The sequence below is a fragment of the Elephantulus edwardii genome, unplaced genomic scaffold, assembly GCF_000299155.1.
Source record: "Elephantulus edwardii isolate Elephantulus edwardi_28Jun2011 unplaced genomic scaffold, EleEdw1.0 scaffold00157, whole genome shotgun sequence".
NCBI lineage: Eukaryota > Metazoa > Chordata > Mammalia > Macroscelidea > Macroscelididae > Elephantulus > Elephantulus edwardii.
The window spans coordinates 2,407,767-2,422,341 of NW_006399907.1; the positions used below are offsets into that span (position 1 = coordinate 2,407,767).

The 14,575-nt window shown below is 39.6% G+C and overlaps 1 protein-coding gene across 1 annotated transcript in view; it reads left to right on the forward strand.

Annotated features, from left to right (window-relative positions):
* Positions 1 to 864: 864 nt before the first annotated feature.
* STK38L (serine/threonine kinase 38 like) overlaps positions 865 to 14,575 on the forward strand; it is a 121,277-nt gene continuing 107,566 nt past the window's right edge. Inside the window, exon 1 of the mRNA XM_006895062.1 lies at positions 865 to 931. The gene's annotated coding sequence lies outside the window, so the exon portion shown is untranslated. The remainder of the gene's footprint in view (positions 932 to 14,575) is intronic.

Below are 14,575 nucleotides of genomic sequence, written 5' to 3' on the forward strand. Positions count from 1 at the left end.
TTATTGGTGACAAATTCATCCTTAATCAGCTTACTACATGTATTTTATATATGCAGATTAAGGATAAATTTGTCACCAATAATTACGAGTGACTCTTTTATTTGGTTTGCCTAAAGACTAGTTTTGTCTTCAAGTATGAATTCTTTTATCCTCCCAAAGGCTAGTCTTCTGAATTATTTTTTAATAGCTTTCCAGTCCAAAGGATAACGCCAGCTCACTATTTCATTTATTTTAGATTTTGCAAGCCAATCTATCTAAGGCTTTTACGCACACTGTCCCGCATTTTTTTAGCTCTTCCAACTAGGGTAAATGACAATCAAGAGATCTGGATGGTTTCTCATCCCAGATCAGCTACCATTAAGCTACTGATTTAAAATGGTCATCCAGCCCATCTTTGTTAACCAGAATTCTCTAATCTGTATAGTAATTAAAGATTATCTCTAAGCCTCTATTTTTAACATTATTTGGAATGCATTAAGAATTGTGAGAAACTCTGAGGACACTTAGAACATGTGACTAATTTTGCAAGACTGTTCCACTCCCAAGAGAGCCTGAACCAGTTTTAAGTAATGAGGGAAGGCAGTGAGTGAGTTGGGGCTTAGCAGGAAGAGGTGGTAACCGACAAGTCAACTTTTCCAAAGCCCGTTGGGCCTTTTTCAGGAGGAGGCTGAAAACCAGTATTGACGACAGAAAACCACTTCCGCCTAGGGTGCGTATGACGTCAGGACCAAAAGGAACAAGACCAACCACCTAGAAGCCGAGGAAGAAGAGCTCGCGAGAGTTCAGGGAGGGCGCCCCGAGATTCCGGCGCAGCAGCCGGTCCCACCTCCGGGGGCGGGGCGAGGGCGGAGCAGGGGAAAAGGAGCGGACGGGCTCCGGCCGGCTGCGGTCCGTGCAGAGGCTGAGCCGGCCGCGGGCGCGACCCAGGCAGGTGAGTACGCGGATGCGGCGCTCAGTACCCGCGCCCGGGGGGCCCGGCGCGCAGCATCTGCGCGGTCTGTGCGAGCAGGAGGGAGCCCTGAGTCTGCCTGGATGTCCAGGGAGAGCCGTGAGAATTTCGGGCTGGGAATGTCTCCGGTGGTGCTGCGGCGACGGCCTTGGCCCTCTTGTTCTTCGGGTGCTCCTGGCTCCAACTGTCCGGAGAGGTAGCAGGGAACCGGGGGAGGAATCTTTGTCCTTCTCTGTGCCTTTCCCCTTCCACTCCTCTGTCCCCGAGCCTCGCGCTCCTGGTCCCTGCCTGGGCTCATAAACAATAACAAATGTCTCGATCGTCGCCTGGCATCCCTTGCTCTCTCGTCCCGTGCCCTCTAGCCTGTGCCACCGGGAGAGATCCTAGGCACGGCTCTTAAATTGTGGAGGCTGTTTGTGTTCCACTCCTAAAAATTGATGCGTCAGATTGCTAAACATCCCTCCAGTAGGCACAGTAAAGCCGCCCAGTCACACGAGCTATGGAGTGTTCAAAACCAGTCTCAAAATCTGTCCCTTCCAGTGGTGCCATAGACTCTTAACATCTTTTTCTCCCAGTCTTTTTCTTTTTTTTCATAACCTTTAGTAGCCGTGAGAAACCGGAATGGTTATTTGGAAAGTAAATATGAAAGGTTGTGCCCGGCTAAAGTAAAGGACATTTCACCATTAAAAAGTTGTCAGGTTGACAGGAAAAGGACCAACTTTATTTTAAAAAGCAGTGGTCTCGAGTTTACTCATGCCACTGTTGTTTTGTGAGATTGCTTTTTTTTGTTTGTAGAAATTATTATCAAAAGGAATTGTGTGTACTGGAAGTAGTGGCTTGCCCAAAAGTGAGATGATGTGGCTCTCCCTTTGAGAAAACTAGGAATCCACACTCTTGTCTGTTTCATATAACTTGTGACAAGTTTTGATTAGAAGCTCATTTGGAAAAGGCTTGGGTGTGAACTTAATTACTGTTAAACTCTGAGCAAACAACTTTATCTAGATTTACACCTCCTGGTTGGGCTCTGGTGGGCTAGCAGTAAAGAAATAATCTACCAGTTCAAAGGCCCGTGGTTCGAATCCAATAGCTGTTCCAAGGGAGAAGAACGTGCCATCTCTGTTCATGCAATTTATAGATTCTAACAATTTGCTGGAAACTGAATTATGAGTTGGTTCTGACTTGGTGGCAGCGAGCTTGATTCTAAGATGGAAACTGAAGAGTGATATTTTGTCCTGTGGAGTGATGGAGACTTTAAACTTACCAAGTCTCTATTTTAAGGCACTATTATATACCCAATTTTTTTCACCCCAATATAGTATTTGCAGGAGAAGGATGGTCAGTCTCCTCCTGTTTGATTAGCTGCCTCTGGAAACCCTCCAGATGGTCAGCCATGGGTCAGTTCTGACTCAGTGGTACACAATAACAATAACAAATAGTATTTAATTTTTCGTAAACATTTAAGCTATAAAGGTACATGAAACACTGGCAACTGTCTTGTTTTTGACTGTCCTTTCTCTGTGTGCCTCGGGATACGAAAACAATTACGTTTATTATAGTGAGCTTCTAAGTAGCTGTGAAGTACTGCATGTAAAGTAGGCATTCTTGTTATTCTTTGGAAGGAGAGATGGTAAATTAGGATGATACTTGTTCATTGCGTATGTTCACCAGACTACTATGGTCTGAAAACAATGTAGCTCTCAAAGTTTGCACAGTAGATATTTAGCTTGATCCGGCATAGCCCTCTGTGTCTCTTTTTTTGAGATGGCCGATAATGTTTCCCAGTGAGTTGTAATGTGTTTAGAATGAGAAACAAAGTTGTGTGTAGTTTTGTACTCTTTTGAAAGGCGCTGGCACTGGAGAATGAGAAAAATAAGACCAGAGGAGCCCATATTAAGTGAGTGCAATTCTTCTCTAGCTTGCTGCTTTAGCGATTTTGTTTTTTAATCAGAAATGAAGACTGGGCTATTTGTGCAAATAAATAGATGTCCTTTGCAATTTTTTTGTTGTTGTTGAAAAAACAATTTCAAAAGGTGGGACAGTATGAAAGCAAATTGTGCTTTTTAGGAGATTGTGACAAAGCAACTGACTCAAGTCAGCCATTTGTTTTCAGAAAAGTTCTGTTCACTCTAAGGACAGTTTCATTGTGTTAGTGACGTTGGATAAGGACTCTAGAGAGAGCTTTCCCTGTGATGGAGGATAAGCGCACAGGTATGGGTGTGTGTGTGTGTGTGTGTGTGTGTGTGTGTGTGTGTGTGAAAGAGAGAGAGAAAGAGAGAGAGAGAACATCTAACCAAATGTATGCTGCTTCAACAGTTTCTGCATGTACAGTTCTGTGACATTGGTTGTATTTTTCAAATTGTGCCACTTTCTCTGCAACCCTGTCCAAACTTTCACCCTTAACACTAACTTGATGCTCCACAGTCGTTTCTCATTTAACCTTTGCAGTTCTTGTCAGTTTACTGATTTCTCAAAGAATCCAATGCTTAATACAGATATTCTTTTCAAATTACTATAAACCACTATTTGGTTCACAGATGACTTCAGGAGGTAGTTTGAGTTCAGGGTTTAAAGATTTTCCTGGGGCAGTAGTTTCTGAGGTCTTCTGGCCTTATAGATGCCAGAAAGTCTGGATACTTAGAGAATTTGAAATTGAGTTGTTAAAACTGTTGTGGTTTTTATGTGAGGTGTTTTTGGGTTTTTTTTTGGAGGGGGGAGTGCCATTTTATTAAGAGGGAAAAGAGAGGATAAATCAAAGCCAGACAGAAAAGTTTACATGACAATGCAACGTTAAAAAGATTTTTATCTTACATAAATAATGTAGGGTGAATCAAGTAAACATATTGCCATCAACCATCACTAGGATTACATTAGAATCAGCAGATGGGCGAGTTATGGTTAGGTTAGACTTGACATATGCAGATATTTTGCTACTATTCAGAGCATCATGGATTTAAAAAAAAAAACCACAAAATTATCAAAGCTAGCTTTTAAGGCATAAAAAGTCTTTAAAATTAACATAAAATGGTATCTTTGGCCAATAGTTTAAAAATAAGTGAACACCTTTCCCCTCACAGCTCTTGTTTAAACTTTTGAGTTTGTTTAGCAGGGAATGGTCAGTACCTAATTGCTCTGGTTAGTTAAGTCTTCTGTCTATAGGTAAACGTTTGCCAATTGACAGAGTATTGTTCAGAACCTTTAGAGGGAAAGAGATATAGAGCAACAATGAATGGCGTTTTCTGCCCTGTACACTCAGATGAACTTTGCTCTGTGTTTCCAAGTATCTATATTCTGATGGAAAGAAAATGTACCCAAGTGTTAGAATAAGTACATTTGTACTTAGTGGGGAAAGACAGGGTGAGAAGGGAGCTCTGGTGGCCTAGTGGTGAGAAGCTGAACTGCAAACCCAAAGGCACGCAGTTCAAATCCACTAGCTACCCACAGGAGAAAGATGAGCAGTCTCTTCCTCTGTTAATTTACTGTCTCTGAAAACCCGCTGTGACCAGCTATGTGTTGGTTCCGATGCAGACGCGCAAAACAGCAGCAACAACCAGACTAGTTAGGAACCTTTGGTGGCCTGGTGATAAGAACCTGTGCTGCAGTGCCAAAGGCATGTGGTTCGAATGCAGGCAGTCTCCTCCTGTGTCATTTAATACCTCTGAAAATCCATGGGGGGTTGGGGGCGGTCAGCTGTGTGTCCGTTCCAACTTGACAGCAGTGAAAGCAAGAGAGCATGAAGAGTGTGAGACTGTGTGAAAGAGCGAGACCAAGCTAGTGAAACTAGTGAGCGAAAGAGAAAAAGAGTGTCATCTGATGATCTAGACATAGGATGGGGGCTCTTGTTCGCACTGCTAACGGAAAGGCTGAGCTTCTCTATCGGTTTGAATATACTAGCAGCCCTGAAGGAGAAAGATAGGCAATCTTTTCCCATTAGGATTTACAGCCTTGGAAACCTGATGGAAGCTTACTGTAAGTTGAACCAACTTGATAGCAGTGAGTGAAAGATGTGTATGATAAAAGAACCCCTGGCGGCATAATGGTTAAGAGCTTGCCTGTTCAAAAAAACCTTTTCAGCCCCAGTCCCTTCGAGGAGAAAAATGAGGCTCTCTGCTATTATAAAGATTTACAGCCTTAGAAACCCAGTTCTTTTTTTTTTTTTTTCCTGTAGACTCACAGTTGACTCAGTGGCAATGAAACACTTACACAGTTAGTCACTATCTTACAGTTGGGTTCTGGTCAGTTTAGACGTTGGTTGAATTCCTTTGATGTCTGCTTTTTATAAGAATAAAGTTTATTATTATTATTACCTTTAATTATCAGTATCTGTACATCTGATCTTTATTTGCTTTAGGAGATAGACATGAGAGTGATAACATCAACAGTTACCTGCTGCAGCATTGTATGTAGTAGATCTTACTAATAATGAAATGGATAAAAAAGTTAGGGCAATATTAAGTACAGTCTGTTGTAATGCAAATAAGTGGTAAATCTGGGATTATCTATACAAGACTTTTTGCTCGAAATCCTTTACATGTTGTACTTATTTGTTGTTGTTGTTAGTGGCTATCAAGTTGAGTATGACCCATAGTGACCCTGTGAACAACACTTTAGAAACCTGTCCTGTCCAGTGCCATCCTCATGCTTTGTGACACACTAGAGCCCACTGTGCCTGTCACTGTGCCAGTCTACCTGGTTGAGGCTCTTGCTCTTCTTTGCCGACCTTCTGCCTTTCTGAGTATTATATCCCTCTCCAAGGAATAGCCCCTCCTGGCAACATGCCCAAAGTATATGAAGCAAACTTTATCATCTTTGCCTCCAAAGAGCACTCTGGCCACACTTTCTCCAAGGCATGTTGGTACTTATCTACTTGGGGTTATAATAACAGCAACTCTGTAGAGTCTTGGCATCTCTCACTGCTGCCGAGTCAGAATCAACTCATAGCTGGCTGTCCAGTGGGTTTTCAGAGGCTGTGAATTGTATAGGAGGAGATTGCCCATCTTTTCCCGAGGAGCAATTCATGGTGCATTCAAAGGGCTTACCTTTGGACCTGTAGCGTGACTGCTTATCCACTAGAGCAGATATTTTAATTATATCCATCGTGCATATGAGATTGGGAGAAGAATGGGCAATTTCTTCGTAACTGAGGTATAGCTAGTAAGTGGCATAACCAGATTTCCAGTCTAGGCAATGTAGTTTAGCCCTGAATTGTTATACTTAACTGCTAAAAAGTGCTCCAAAATAATATCAACCCAGGAAACAGTTATCTTGGATACGTTAGTAAGTCTACTTTCAGAAGTTGCTCTTCTTAGAAAAGGAATGTAACCACTGAGTAAGACTTTTGATTGTATTATCAACGAACAAGCCCATAAGGATTTAGAAGTGAAATGTTAAAGCTTTATTATTAACTTCTTTGCCTAATGACTTGTTTGACTCATTGCACCATTTGACTTGTGATTTCTTTTGATCACTTGGCGTTGGACATGTTTTGGATTAAATTGTGAAGTTGCCGTTTAGACTGTCCCATCTTTCTCCCATGGAGTGGTTTGTATGTTTGAACTGCTGAGCATTTGATTAGCAGACAAACATTTAACCCGTGCACCAGGAATATTACTTTAAAGGTGCTCGCAAAAATAAAAATCTGAATCCACTGCTCTTGAGTCAGTTTGACTTGTAGTAAACCTAGAAGGACTATAGATGTTCATAGTTCATGGTTTAGGCCTACTCAATAAATGCTAGTTGGGCCAGCTTATTATAAAGTTTCAGGGAAGGTTCATATTTGTTATTGGTTATGTAAGTGTTGGAATCTCAGTAAATCCAGTTGGATTTAAAGGTTAGGGGAAATCACATATCTGAACATAGGATGCAGTGGTGGTGAGAACTGGAAGTGATACTCAGGCTGTCCACCTAGATTCACACCTTTCAGCTCCTTTGTCATACTTGTTAATTTGAGGAGAGTTCGTCCAGCTCTCTGATCCTGAGCGAGTTAATAGCATCCATTGTTTTCTTATCCATTTATTTGTTATCTTTTCATCTGACTCAGAGAGGATTTTTATCCTTCTGCTTCCCAATTCATGGAATACTATGGCTGCTTTTTCAGTTCCTGAATAGGGTGGAACTAATCATTTAAACATATCAAAATCACCTATGAATACTGCACATTTTCTTACAACGAGGAACAAGATGATAGAAACTAAAATGATATGCATGATTGTTAATACTGTCAACTTTTGGCAAGCAGAGTTCCTGTGCCTTTGTTATGGAGCCCAGCTTCCACTGTCTTTGTGAAAGTTTAGAAAGTAAAATAAGAGAAGCGCTTCTATATACTTGTAAGCACATTTTGAGGGAGTGGATTCAGGGTCTCCATAGATTACTAGCTTCTCTGCTGTTAGGGCTTAGAGATTTTGACTGACAGTCTTGGATTCCTCAGTGATTCTGGAGACACAGAAATTTGCATGTTTCATGTAAAAAATGCCTTTCCAAAGCAATAGTAATATATGGTACTATTTATTGTATTTCTATTGCACTTTATAGTTTTAGAAAGCATTTTTAACATGTCTTCTTCCTTAATCCTCATAAGCAATCATGCTGTTTAGATAGTGAGGATGTTAAAATTAGAGTAATTATATAGATGATGACAGTAACTCAGTATAAGTGATTTGTTTGAGGTCTCACAAAGAAGCTGTGCTTTAACTTAGACTCAGATTTGATTGAACATAAACGCTTTAACACACTATTCAGTTAGGTAGATAGGCAGAGACTGCAAAATTAGTTGATGAGAAACCATTCTTTTCACCGGCTGAAATAAGTAATATAATCAAATGATCTGACTTTATTTAGGTAATTGTTATTGTTAGGTACCATATAGTCTAGTATGACTCATAGTGACCCTATAAACAACAGATCTGAACCCTGTCCTGTCTTGTGACATTCTCAATAATACACTCAAGCCCTTTGCTGCAGTCCTGTGTCAGTCAACCTGGTTTAGCATCTTCTCCTTTGCCATCCCTCCAAGCATGATGGGTGGTCCTCTCCAAGGAATAACTTTTTTTATGACTGGCACATAACAGTAACATGTATCAAGTATGTGAGATGTAGCTTCTTCAATCATTGCCTCTAAACAACACTCTGGCTGCACCTTCTCCAAGAGTTAGGCCAGTTAGGAGTTGAAAAATATATCACAGTATTTTAAAACAATGTTGCAGTTTTTAGCCTTTTCTTTTTGGCACTTATCACAATATTTTAAAACAATGTTACAGTTTTGAGTTTTTTACTTTTGTGTGTGTGTAAGAGAGATGAGAGGGAAAAACACTAAGAAAATGAAATGTTCTTGATCATGATAGATGAAAATTCTTCCTTAATTCGTGTGATTCAGGTGGTTGAATATTTAAGCTACTGTCTACTTCAGCCTGTACTCAACTGTTTGCATTCTCACAAAAACAATTACGAATAAGCAACGAAAGATCAGATAAAAGAAGTTAAGTAATTGGAGATGTTGACAAGGCTTGCTGAGTATCTTTTTGAAATTTTTTTTGTGATTTGAGTTTAAGTTTATAAATCATTGAATTTTCAATAATTCATAAACATTTTTTGTTTTAGAAATTTAGTTACAATATATTTATTATAATATTGATCCAGTTCCTTATTATATATTGCTTTCCCCTTTACCCAATTTATCTATTCAATTTTACTGCCATCTTCCTCCCTTCCCATTCCTGTCTACCATCCAAGATTGATTCTATCTGCTGTAAACCTTCCCTTAGCTTTTTATAATGGTAGTCGTGGTGCTGGAGAAGAGTATTGAATGTACCATGGACTGCCAAGAAAACAAACAGATTCATCCTAGAGAGGGTTAAACCAGGCTGCTCCTTGAAGGCAAGGATTCTGGGGCTTCATCTGACATACTTTGGACATGTTGTAAGGAGAGACAGGTCTTTAGAGAGGGACATCATGCTGGGTAGAGTAGAGGGACAGTGCAGGAGGGGAAGACCCTCTGTGAGGTGGATTGATTCAGTGACTGGGGTAATTGGGATGGGTGTGTCAGAGGCAGTGAGATTGACACAGGATAGAGCACAGTTTAGGGTTGTTGTACATAGGGTTGCTATGAGTCGCAAACGACTCCACGGCACATAACAACAACAAGTCTTATACAGTGATTGTCATTCTGTGACTGACTTATGCTATTCAGCATAATTTCCTTTAGATTTATCTGTGTTATGCAATGTATCTTGAATTTTTTATCTTTCCTTAGTATTCTTGTATACTCCATTGTGTGAACGTACCATAGGTTTGGGTTTTTTTAAAAAAAATAAAATCTGCCCCTTGATGGGAGTTGTTTCTATCTCTTTGTTACTGTAAGTAATGCTACAGACACCTTGGGTGTGGATGTGTCAGTTGGTGTTGCAACTTTGTTGAAGTGTGTTATAGTAGTAGCACTATTACAGGAAAGTGGATGTGAATGTCAAAGAATGGATAAACTGCAGTTATGTATTTACTTTGGAAAGGGGTATTACTTGAAAGGTCAGAAATTTTATTTAATGATCCATATATATTTTCTCACATATCTTGGACTGGGTGACTTTTGCAAACAGTTAACATGTTTGCTTGCTGACTGAAAGGTAGGAGATTCCAGGCCACCCATTTGTCTCAGGGGAAGGAGCTGGTAATGTACTAAAACATCAGTCACGCATAGTTCTCTTCTCTCACATACAGAGTGAGAATCAACTGTATCAACATGTTCATGTATTAGATTTTTACTAAGCTGTGGAAAGTTTTACTTGGTTAAATGTTTGTTCATGGACTTGCCCTTCATGTTTGTCCTTGTAACTTTTCTGTATTTGTCAGCAGAGGCTGGTTGCACTAGGGAGTTGCCCATGTTTTAATGTTTTCACAATAGAGGTCCATTTTATTTGGACACATCTTTCAAACCATTTATAATACAGTCAAACAAGGTAGAATTTTTCTCTTTTTTGGTACTAGAGTAGAAACATAATAATTCTGACTTGCATGGATTTTAACCTGCTGATGGTCTTAATATTGACAAATCCTAAAGGAATCATAGGCTTACAGTGCTTTAGTGAGGTTAATTAACATAATTGAAATTTATCAATGCATTGCACATCACTGTGGCAAAACAGAGACCAGTCACTTGTATTTACAACCATGTAGAGTATTTGAACCTCATTAGAGACAAAATGTATGGGGACTAATAGCTATAATTCATACAGTCGGAGGTGAGTGACAGGGCACTGTAGATGTAGAAAATGGAGATACTGCATCTGACTAGAGAAATTAGGAAAGATTCTTCTCAGAAACAAAATAGGAATTGGCCAGTTAAGAGGTAAGGAAAAAAAAAAATAAAGAGTTAAGGACATGCCATTCGTAGGGTTAGAGTGAGATTGGTTTATAGCCCCTGATAAATTGTATATAACTGTTTATCTATCTCTACTCCATTAGATTGGAGTCTAGTATGCACAGGGGCAAGAGTTCTTCAGCATTTTATTCAGTACATCTAGTTCAATGCCAAACATGGTAAACTGAGAGTTACATTTAGTAAGACTGTAGTGATTTAAGGGAAGAGCAACCAGAAGGGGAAAGACAAATGAAGAGACTAATTTAGATAATAGATAATGAGGTTCTGCTAGAAAAGATAAGATTGGAAAGGACACACTTGGATTGATAGGCATTGTCCCTACATGAGGCCAAGGGAGTTCCTTTACTCGGTGAATTACATGTGCGGTACAGGCTATTTTCCAGGAGGTAAAGGACTGGACATACATGGGGCTTCCTCAGTAAGCTAGTCGATAAGTGCAGAGCTGCATTCTCAAGTCCAGCAATAACTGCAATAGGGCAGAACAGCTCTACTGAAGGAGCAGTAAGGTGCCCTTCAGGAAAAGAAGTCCTGTAGAGCTTTCCAAGGAGAAGGGCAGTGTTTAAGCTTATACTTGGAGGGTGAGTAGGAATTTTTCAGCCCAGAAAGCAATGGGAGAGTTAAGAGAAAGATAGAAGAGTGTAAGTTCGTGTAGAAGGTCACATGCACCCAGGTTATTTCAGTTTGGGAATATGAGGCTGAAGAGAATGAACTCGTCTTAGTAAAATGATGTTCTACTTGCCATATTCTTTTTATACTCATTCCATCCAGCTTTAGTACTCTGTGTACTTCTGAGTCTAGTTATGTAGTCTTATTTACTTTTTCATTACACTTCTAGGAACAGTCCCTGGAACCTTATGCAGCATGGTGGAGGAGCCTCTATTATAATCCCCACTCCCAGCCTGAAAGTGTCTTGTCGGTGATAAATTCTCTTACCTCTATTTTGTGAAATTAGACAGAGAAATAAAGAGAGAAAGAAACCTGCTGAAGACCTTTTCTTTGATGAATGCATAGAATCTGTCAGTTTGTTATGTAAAGAGAACATCGCATCAAAGCATAGTTTCAAAGGCACTTGGTTTGAGGAGAAAGGGCTTGTGATAGGAACATAATTATTTACCTTTCTCATAAGATTTTACTAGACCCTTAAAACATTCTCAGAGCTGTAAGACCTGATGCTGAAGTTCTTTTATTCTAGTGCTGTCCTTGATACAGAGAGTGTATTTCACTCAATATATTTAAGGTGACATAAATTGATATCTTTATATGACTTTAAATGTTAATTGTTGTCTTTATTTTGCCTCCTTTTTAAGTGCTCAAAGATTTGCATCTGCAAATTGCTTTTAGAACCAAGAAGCACCATTGATTTCTTTTCCCCCTCATATCTACTTTTACGGGGGCCTATTTACATTCTTTACCCTGTGGTTTAGGCCACTGAGACTTAAGACTTAGACAGTTGTCTAAGGACGACCAAAAAGTTCATGGTAGATTCTGATGAAAATTTCATCCATTGTATTTCTAGCCCAGAAGTTGGCAGCTGTGTTAGCTTTAGTGTGACGAGTGATAATAATTAAAGTTTATGGGTACCATTAGGAGGAAGGTGAAAGACAAGAACAGAATACAAAAGTGTGCAGAGTGACAGGAAAAGCAGGGGGCAGGAATGAAAGAACTGCTGCACATGGTTCAGAGAGATCACATGCTTTTAGCACCTGTGCCAGGTGCCACTTGGTGAGTGCAGTGCCAATTTTAGGATTAAGTTGAACAGACAATAGTCCTATCTAAAAATACACTAGGTGTATTGTTATGATAGAATCAACTATTTGTTTTAATCATGTATTTCTGGAGTTAGTAAAAGAAGTTGTGTATGTACCAGTGTCTGTTTTAGAACTGAGCAAAAAGAGAAAAAGATATCAACAAACTTTTAATGTTAAGGGAAATTCTAAAAATATTTCTGAAATGTGGTAAAATTAGGCAGATGGTGCCAGAAAAGGATGAGAAGAATGAATCGGAACATGTATTTGGGTTTTGTTGTGTTTTGCTACTTATGCTAGCCAAGCCAATAACCAGACTCACAAGAGGGGAAAATATGATCAGAAACTAGATCCAGGTCCAGGTAAACCAAGTACTCTTTCCTTTTCAGAAAACAACAATGTCAACAAAAACTTATTTTTTAAAAAAATACTGGACTGGAGAAGTGAAGAGTAAAAATACCTATGATGTTAGTTTTCTTGTAATGGTGAAACAAAATATTTCATTTTATAAAATGTTCTGGACTGAGTTGAAATCTTAATTCATTTTTAGAGTTGAAAGACGGCTTTGTGGCCATTTAGTCCATGTCTCTGTTGTGAATTCCTCTATACCATCCCAGCAAGTGGATATTTGGTCTTTGCCTAAATATTTAAGTTCTTTCCTGAGGATAAGGAATTAACTGGACCACAAAATAGCTAATGATTATCCCCTTAAATGGTTACTATTCTCCAGCCCAAATCCCTAATCAACTCCCCACACACTCTCATTCTGGGTGCTCTCTTATCCCCTGATGTCTCCAGGGACCACTCTTGAATGTTGAATTCCATATTCAGACGTCTTGCTCAGACCTCTCTCCTGAGCTTGACTTCATCTATTGCCTTGTATTCCACAAGAGACTGGGATCATCTCGCACCTTTCCGACTTCATGTTTTTTCCCTAAATTTTGCTCATGCTCTTTTCTCCCTTGCATGACATATTCCCTTATGTGGTTGCTCAGGTCATAAACCTGGATTGTCCTTGACTCTTCCCAGCTCAATTACTTGTAGGTAGTCTTTTATTGTCTTCCTTAAGGTCATTTTGAACTCCATTTATCTTGCCTCTTTTTTCCACTGCCAGTATCTTCACTGAGGTTTTAAGTTACTGAAACATCCATCTCTCTGCTCCCAGTAATGCCTAATTCCTGTCTGTCTCCTGTATGACTGCTCTAGAAGGGTTCTCCTAAAACATAGATCTAACTTTATAACTTGATGCTTAACATTTCCAGTGACTCCCTTTAACCTCTTTCTGGCTGATACTGGCCCTTTTAGGATGTGCTGTATTTTTGGTTATCTGATTTTCTTTTTCATTACTCTTTCTACTTACTTCTAAACTTTACTTACCTGCTAATTGCAAGGTAAGTTTTCTTACTATGAGGCTTACATGCTACTTTGTGGAATGCTCTTTCCCTACACTCTTGAGTAATTACTATGCTTTCTTTGGTTTTCTGCCTGAAAGCCAATCTCAAAACCAGTCAGTATTAAAAGATTGCCTACAGTCTTCTCCCATAGAGCCTCTGGTGGATTCTGTCTCAAAGAGAGGGCTCGCCTTTGGCTTTGCAGTACAATTCCTTATGGGCTACACGACCTAGGCTCCCCAGAGAGCATCCCCTATCAGAGGAGATTCTGCTCAGGCATCTCCTTTCAGGGAGACCTTTCTTGACTTTTCTTTTCCTGTCATGGTAGGTAGCTCTCCCTCCTTTCCTTTCCCACAGTGACTTGTGCATTCCTCTTTCATGACATTTTTATAGCCTAAGACAAAATCACTACTAACACATGTAGAGCATTTGCTGAGTTCCAGACACACAGTTAATTGTAAAGTCCTTCCTTCTGCAGCTTTTAAGTGGTTTTATCTCAGAACTTAGGATAATTCATAGTACCTTAAACTTAGCAGGACTCTGAAGTTTAAAGCGTTTTCATTTGCAGATGGCCATCTCCTCTCTTCCTTGTTTGAGACTCAACATTTTCACTTAGCTTGTTTATCTCCAGCCGTCGTGGATTTCAGGCTTTTTCTTTTTCTTGTCCATTCCATCCACTCTTGCTGTGTTAATATTTTGTTTACTTTTATTTTAAAAATGTGTGTTTTGGTTTTAGATAACAGTAGTCATGAAGAGAGTCAAAGCTTCACAAGTGTGTAATAGTTCTATATGGGTTTTCATATTTACAGTGTAGACATCACTTTACCAGGACAATAAATGAGATTATTTTATTATGGGAATTTACTTAGACTTGCAAGTAAATAAGAGGCTGGTATAAAGTCCAAGAATTCCAACTCATGAGTTGATTAGTACAACTGTGAGTAGCATAGAGGCTTGCATCCCTTAAAAAGAGATGAAGATATGGATAGACATGGCAAACTCGTACCTTAGGGTGATCTAGTTTACATTGGAGCTCGTCATTCTAATCAGAATGGTAATCCTAATGGGCATTGTCACTAAGCCAGGGTGACCTGACAGAGCTGCTTCTTCTTTTTTTTTTTTT